The 7,377-nt window shown below is 52.1% G+C and overlaps 1 protein-coding gene across 1 annotated transcript in view; it reads right to left on the minus strand.

The window, feature by feature from the left end:
- The window catches only part of Spata13 (spermatogenesis associated 13), a 145,325-nt gene extending 138,691 nt beyond the window's left edge, over window positions 1–6,634 (minus strand). Inside the window, exon 1 of the mRNA XM_023715047.1 lies at window positions 6,440–6,634. The gene's annotated coding sequence lies outside the window, so the exon portion shown is untranslated. The remainder of the gene's footprint in view (window positions 1–6,439) is intronic.
- Window positions 6,635–7,377: the final 743 nt, after the last annotated feature.

The following is a 7,377-nucleotide window of genomic DNA, read 5'->3' on the forward strand; positions in this document are numbered from 1 at the left end:
TCAGAATAAGAATCACAAGTAGATTTACAGGACTTTCTGAGCCCATATTAACCAAGAAATAAATCACAAGCAGATTTACAAACCACTGGCATGAGGCTTTATCTGGCCAGGGCCTGTGGCACAGCACAGGGCCTCAGCAAACCAGAGCTAGTGCTCCTAGACCAACCTCAGGGGTATGTGAAGAATGCTTTTTAGGCAGCCAAGCAGGTCCATGAGGGTCCAAATTAGAAAGTATGCAGTGGTCTAAAATGATCTAAACTCAAGCCTCCTAACTGGTCCTAATTCAATTCTACTGCTTCTATTCAAGCCTGCTACAGTCAGGGCAGACACCTCCTGCAGGGGCATGAAGTGTCCAGGATGGTGGCAGTACTGGATAAAGCTGTGACACTGCTGTCTGATGGACAGCCCCCACATCTCTGTGAAAAATGCCAGAGTGGAAACTGGGGAATCTTTAGAAGGGTTAGGTGTCAGATCTCTGTCACCTTGGAGGTGGTTTTCACTGCTGCTTCTTCAAAGAGGCAGAAGGATCTGGAGGGGACAGGAGTCAGGGAGAGACGCCAGGGCTGACAGTCACACTGTACCTCAGGATGGAGCAACTCAGAGAGTGGCTGCAAAGTGACCTGGACAGACACTGAGGCAAGTTGGCCCAGTTGGCCTTTGGTGGGGGACTGACAGGGAGCAACAGGAAGCAAGGGGGAGGGGCCGGAGAGCGGCCAGGCAGCCCCCACACCATCCCTTCAGCTGGTACAGGATAAAGGGGACAGCCAGGTGCTTGTCATCTGTCTCACTGCTATCATTTGAATGTAGGTGTTCCTCCAAAATTTCTACATTGGAGTGAAAACCCCAAGGCGATAGCAGCAAGTGAGACCTTTGGGGAAGTATAATTACGTCATGAGGCTTCCGCTTGGTGAATGGGATTGAGGCTCTTGTACAAAAAACTTTGGAGAGCCACTGATCCTTCCATCTCTTCTACTACGGGAAGACACAGTAAGAAGGCCCTCACCAAACGTCAAATATACGGGCCATGATCTTGGCCTGCCCAGCTTTCAGCACTTTATAAATCACCCGGCTTATGGCATTCTGTTACAGAAGCAGGAAGAAACTAAGCCACAAAGTAAGGCAGGAACTATCTCTATTTTTCAGGTAAGGTGGTTAAGACACGAAGAGGATAAGAGCTTCACAGTCACAAAGCTGGTGAAGAGCAGATACAACCCTGGCTGCCTGACGACTGCTCAGCACTAAGAAATCGCAGCAGCAGGAGGCAGTAGAGAAGTAACACAGAGCTTTTGCACACAGTGACACAAGCCAGGATGTGACTGTGAAGGTGCACCCAGGAGAAAAGATGGCAGGACACCAGGGTGTCTGTTGACTTGAGGAAAACCTCGCCCAAGACAACCAGGGTGCGGTTCTCTACGAAGGCGTTCCTGCGGCAAGGAAAATAAGTGCTCTGGAGCTGGGTGCAGCTCTGTGGCACAGCGCTTGCATAGATGTGTGAGAATCCTAGCACTACACACATATCAATTAATCAATCAATCCTAAAAAATTGGAACTAGGAGCAGCCATCAGCACCTCCTCGAAACCAGGAGCTCTAAAACTGTGACTCTGGAATGTCATCTGCAAGAAAATCCCCCTGGAGGCCTGCGAATGCTCAGCCTGCCGGGATGCACCTGCATGGTCCTAATACAGCACCTGGGGCGTGGGTGGGGCCAAGAGTTCTAACAAGTTCCTAGGCCTTAATGCTACAGTCAGACCACCCTGCATCCACAGACTCTCACAAGGATAAGGTGGGAGGTGCAGCCCTAGGGAAGTGTGGGGGCTCCTGGCATCATCAAGTAGAAGCCCCTCCTGGCATCATCAAGTAGAAGCCCGTAACCCACCTCTGCTTGCAGGCGCCAGAGGCGTCAATGCCTCCATTGTCCTCTCCTGCCCTGCCTGTGCTCTTTCCTCCCCCAGGAAGCTTTCCTGGGCTTAGTACTCTCAGGAAACTCTGTTAACACCCCTAGCAGACGCTGACCCCTGTATTCACTGCACTTCTCACTGCTTAGCTTTCTGCACCGGCTCTCCCACTAGACAAGCATGTGTGAGCCTCTTCATAAAAACGAGGCTGTTTCCGATTATTGTTCTGTCTAACACACAGCCTGGCACTTATGTGGAGTTGTAACTCCAAACCATCACAAAAGGCATTACCCTTCTACCTGTCACAGCACTTTCTAGATAGTCACAGAATTCCACAACTTGGCAGGTCATGCACTAGGAAGAAGCTTATAGATTACAGGTGAGCACCCCACTACCCAGGGTAGAAACTGAGCACATTTCAGAAAACAGCCGCTATTTCTTTTCTTTTTCAGAGACAAACCCAGCACACGCACAATGTGTTTTTTAAAAGCACATGATTGAGCTGTTTATGCCTCAAGGCCCATTTATCTATCTCCATCTCTAGCGTACTTGGTGGCTAATTACAGCCCGACCTTAGAAACCTGTTTAATGAAACTATTGTAATTTTAACACTCAAAATAGAACAGGCTGCTCACTGTTCCTATCACACACAACAGAAAGACGGTGATCAAAAATCTGATCTGCAACCTAGGAACATGCTTCATTGCAGGCTGCCTGCCTCGCTGCTATCGGACAGTGAAGGTTGGCCTGGTGATCCATCTGGCACCTGCTCCAGATGTGAACAGAGTGTCCGGGTGGGCTGCTGTGTGCTGTGGGCATGTTGGGAAGGAGGGTGCAGGGAGGAGGGGCCAAAGAAGAAGGGGGTAGGACAGTTAGAGGCCTGAGGAAGACAGGCCCTTTGGGGCTAGAGGCCCACTGAAATACTCTAGTCTGGCTATAGTAGGCCTGTGTTCTGTTTTTCCTTAGGGACAGCTTGCCACTCTGGGAAAACACTGCCTTTGTGTTAATAGGGAATGAGGGGGCAGGCTAGCACTTCCCTGTCTCAGAGTCCTCTTTGAACTTCCTAGTCCTATGGGTGACTCCAGAGAATGAGGTCCTAGTGAGTGGTGTCAGCTTAATATGTCCCACAGAGACGCTGAGAGCCTCTGCTTCAGGGAAAGGGGGGGAGTGTTTCCTGACCAGGATGTCAAGCCCTTGAAGGTCCTGGTTAGGTGAGATGATAGCCTAATGGCAAGACCACCGGATGGGTTATTACTTGTATCTGCCAAGGTTGCATTCCCACCACAGCAAATACACAGAAGCCCATGGAAGGGGCACGCCCCAATCTCTGCATTCAGCAGCTTGCCACCGCTCTGCAGGGCTCGCATGGCACAGAGAGCAATAGTCACACCTGGGGGAGGACCAGGAAGAGACTTGAAGCTCTGCTGGGTCCTCAGGCTCAAGGGTCCTGCTCTCTCTTTCTTCAGTTCAGCAAGCAAGAATCATCTACCTTGTGCAGGGCTCTGAGACAACCCTGGCTGAGTTCCTGCTTGGGCTTCGTAGGTTATAGGGGCTGATACATGGGATGCACAGGAGCTTCCTAAATGAGGAAGCCCTGCTTGCAAGCCTCAGACTTGCTGCTGATGACAGGTCTTTGGCCTGAGTGCCTCCTACACCGCTATGCCACAAAAGAGCAACCTGCTCCTCAGTTACAATGACTCTCCACTCAACCACACAGGCTACTTGGGCATTCTAGATGCCTAGAAAACTGTGAGGTCAGGAGAGCAGGATTTAATTCTGTCCAGAAAAGCTGATCTGGAAGAAGCTCAGCATCATGAGTAAATGGCATGTTCCAGGCTCCCTGACCATGCTGGGAATGAGAGTGGAGGGCTCAGGCCAAAACCCACAGAGGGTGCTGGCAGGCAGAGGCCAACAGAAGCAGCCATCTTTGGTCTCTGCCTTAATATCTCTGTCCTCCTCACTGTTATTGGATCTGTGATGGAGAAAAATTATGTACTCACTTTGTGTTGATGTATTTCCCCCACCAACGCAAGAAACAATTAAACATTCCAGTCACTGATTTTCAAATTCCCACATAAGATATGGTTTGCCTCCAGAGAGCCATGTACCTTTGATGTTCCTTCTTGTTGTTTTGGAAATAATTGTTCTTCCTAAAACATCTGAATGCATACATCTGTGATGTTATGATCCCAATTACACCATTATGTGCCTCAAAAGTAAACTTGTTTTAAATGTTAAGCTTTCAGGCAAAAAAAAAAAAAAGCAACAAAACACATGATTTATACTCTACATGAATCATTCAAATGCTTCTTAGCTCAGGAAAGGAAAAGGAAAGACAGTTCAGGATTTTTTTTTTTTTTGGACCAGTCCCAAAGTTATCAGGCCAGGCACCAAAACTTGGGTACAGTCAGAAGACCAGAGTCCTGCACCTGTGGGATCTAGTCCCTCTCCTCTTTGGATGTGCCCTTTCACTTCTCCTTCTGGGCCACTGTATCCTTGTCTGTGGAGTGGAAGATCTCCTCTCAGTATCCACCAGTATAACTTCACCAATACCCTGATTCAGTATTTGTAAAAGTAGAAATACTTGCCTCTAACTATTAGGAAAGTGAAGACTAACAAGGAAATGTTTGTTCAAGGCCTGGAGGTTGCATAAGGAAACAGAAATCAACAAAACTAATAAAATCACTGGGCTCTCAGTGACCCCAAGATCCATCCAGCTAAAGTGAAACCTAACTCTCAGTGCCCAGGAGGTTGCTGGCAGTGGACTTGTATATGACATTTTCTTCCTGGTCGCCAGCCATTCAGTTTCCCCACACACTATTCCACCAGGCACAGAATCTGAGCCCTTACTGGTGTACACTGCAGACTAAACACAATTATGTCAAACCCTGGCCTCACTTTTGCAGCTGGATTCCAGGCAGGTCCAGGCTGAAGAGGGTCATTGGCAGAAAGGCTGGGTGCCTGGTGAGAAAGGGACCACTACTGTTCCACAGCCACAAGAAAAGCAGGAGAAACTCAACCTATTTTTTATGGCCTACTTTTTCCGAGTTCTTCCTTTTTCATCTGTAAAATGGGGCCAATAGTAAAGCTTATGTTTTAGGCACGTGAGGGTTTGAAATGAATATTACTGCACACAAGGCCTTAGAACACTGCTAGTAAGTGTTTGGTAAACGCCTCTGAAGTCCTATGAATTAATATCGACAAAAACCAAAACAGTGGCAGATGGGGAGCTTTGAGACCCAGGTACCCCTGGGAAACTCAGGTCCCCTCAGTGTGCAGTCTGGGACTGTAAAAGCCACAAAGGGACCTGAGGCCAGGTGTGCGGGCAGGGAGGCAGCAAGGCGCCGCGGGGAAAGCACTTGTCAGAAAGAAGCAGGTAAAAGGAAAGAAAGTACCCGTGGAAGAAATAGCGGGAAAAGAAGGAAGAAACCCACACAAGCACAGGAGCACAAATCAGGGAGGAAAGGGCAGGCTGGCAGATCTGGGGCTACAGGAGCTAGATGAAAATTAAAATAAGCTAAGAAGAAAGACGAGCCAACGCTCAGGCTCTAGAGGATGGGGGAAGGGCAGAGAACAAGGTTCAGCGGCACACGGTGGGGTGCATAATTAACAGGCACCCGGAGAACAATGCAGCGAGGAAGTTTGAAAGAGGGGGGAGGGAAGCAGAAAGAGAATGGGGACTTTTTATTAGGAAAAGTTTAAAAATAATGCAGTGGAAAAAGAACAACAGTGAAAACGGGGTGAAATGTCTGTGCCTGTGAGCAAGTGGAATAAAGGAGGGCAAAGAACTGGGAGATCTGGAAGGATTAACAGCAAAGAAAACACTGGGGGAAAAAGAGGGAGAAACGAGCTGCTGAGAAAATGGGGCCGAAGGCCAGTAAGGTAGGACTTTGAAAAGCCATGGTAACAAGTGGTGAAGAAATTCGAACTATTACTATTCTATTTATCAGCATCGTTATCCACAGCCGAGAAGCAACTGTGTTTCGCGGGCTCACCGGCTTTGGCTGGGGCAGAGGGGGCGCCCTTGGAGGAGGGGAGTTTGCTCCGGCTCCATAACTGCAGGGAGGCGGGTGGCCCGCCAGCTAGCAGCGAGTCCCCGAGACCCGACAGCGGAGCTGGCTCTCCCTTCCCGGGATTCAGACACCAATTCCCCAACTCAGCTCCTGAGCAGAAGCCAGACCAACCCTGCCAGCCCACTCCGATCAGGCAACAGACGACGGGCACCGGGTGCCCAAGTCTACTCCTGTGGAGTCCCACAAGGACTGAGGAAAAACTTGCTTTCCAAGCCAACTCCTCCGACCGCGACCTCTCCTGGAGCCCTGCAGGCAGCGCTGGTAGCCCCGCGGGAGGGCGCCACGGGTAAGGGGGATTCGCGCGTCTCTGGATCCTCCAAGCTGTGCCCCTGGCACGCGGGGGGATTCGGGGATCTCCTTCCCGAGCGACCATGGAGGTCGAGGGGCTCGATCCCCCAACCGGTTTCCACCTAACAGCCCGCATCCCGCGACCTCGAGGAGGTCCGGCGTTCGCGGCGCAGAAGCCTTACCTAACGCGATCCTCGCTTAACTTCCTAAACTCGGGCGTCCTGGATCCCCGGTCGGCTTCCGGGCAGAAGACCGGAGCTCCTCGGGTTTTGCGCTGCGCAGCGGCACCTGGCCGGCGGCGGGCTGAGCTACCCAGGGAGAAAGCGCCGCGAACGCTCCAGCCGGCGAACGCTCCCGCCGGCTACCGCTGCCGGCTCCCCCGCCCCGCCTCCAGTCGAGCGCCTCTGAGCCACGCCCCCTGCCCGGGCCGAGCCATTAAGCCCGCCCCTTCACTTTCGGCCACGCCCCTGCCCGGCTCACACCGCCCCCCCGTCAAAACTTTAGCTCTTTGGCCACGCCCCAGCCCCTAAACTCTCGGGCCTCGCCCCCACCCCGAGGCCACACCCTTACCCTCAGGCCACGCCCCTAATCACCGCCCACACCCGCACTTTGGCCCCGCCTCCAGCCCTGGCCACGCCCCAGGCCCCCCACGTCTCTTTCTAAGGCCAACCTGGGGCTCAGCTCCGCGGCGTTCTCCCGCAGCCACAGTCCACGCTCAGCCCTTCACACGTGCTTCCCCTCCGCTGCCACACCCCAGCAACCCTCGTCCGCTCGGGACAGCTGCGCTCAGTCTGGTCCGATCCCCAGATCCCGGCCCTCCGCGGCTCTTCCCAGACGTGTCGGAGTGGCGGCGCGACCGCCTAGGTTCACGCCAAGGCTCTGCGACCGCCCAGCTCGGAAGCAAAGAGAAGCTCAGGAGAGGTTGCCTCGACCTACCTACCGGCTTCTCAGGGCCCGGGCGACCTCCCGCAGTCTTTGTGAACGCCTTCCCTCTTTGGCTGAAGGCCTAGCCATTAATTCTCGTGAAAACCACACGGGAAGCCCACCCAGTGGTGCCACGGCTTCCATGATTATTTCCTGTTCTACAACCCGTGGAGTTCATAAAATAAGTATATTCTTT

This window comes from Octodon degus, unplaced genomic scaffold (assembly GCF_000260255.1).
Source record: "Octodon degus isolate 3935 unplaced genomic scaffold, OctDeg1.0 scaffold00038, whole genome shotgun sequence".
Taxonomy (NCBI): domain Eukaryota; kingdom Metazoa; phylum Chordata; class Mammalia; order Rodentia; family Octodontidae; genus Octodon; species Octodon degus.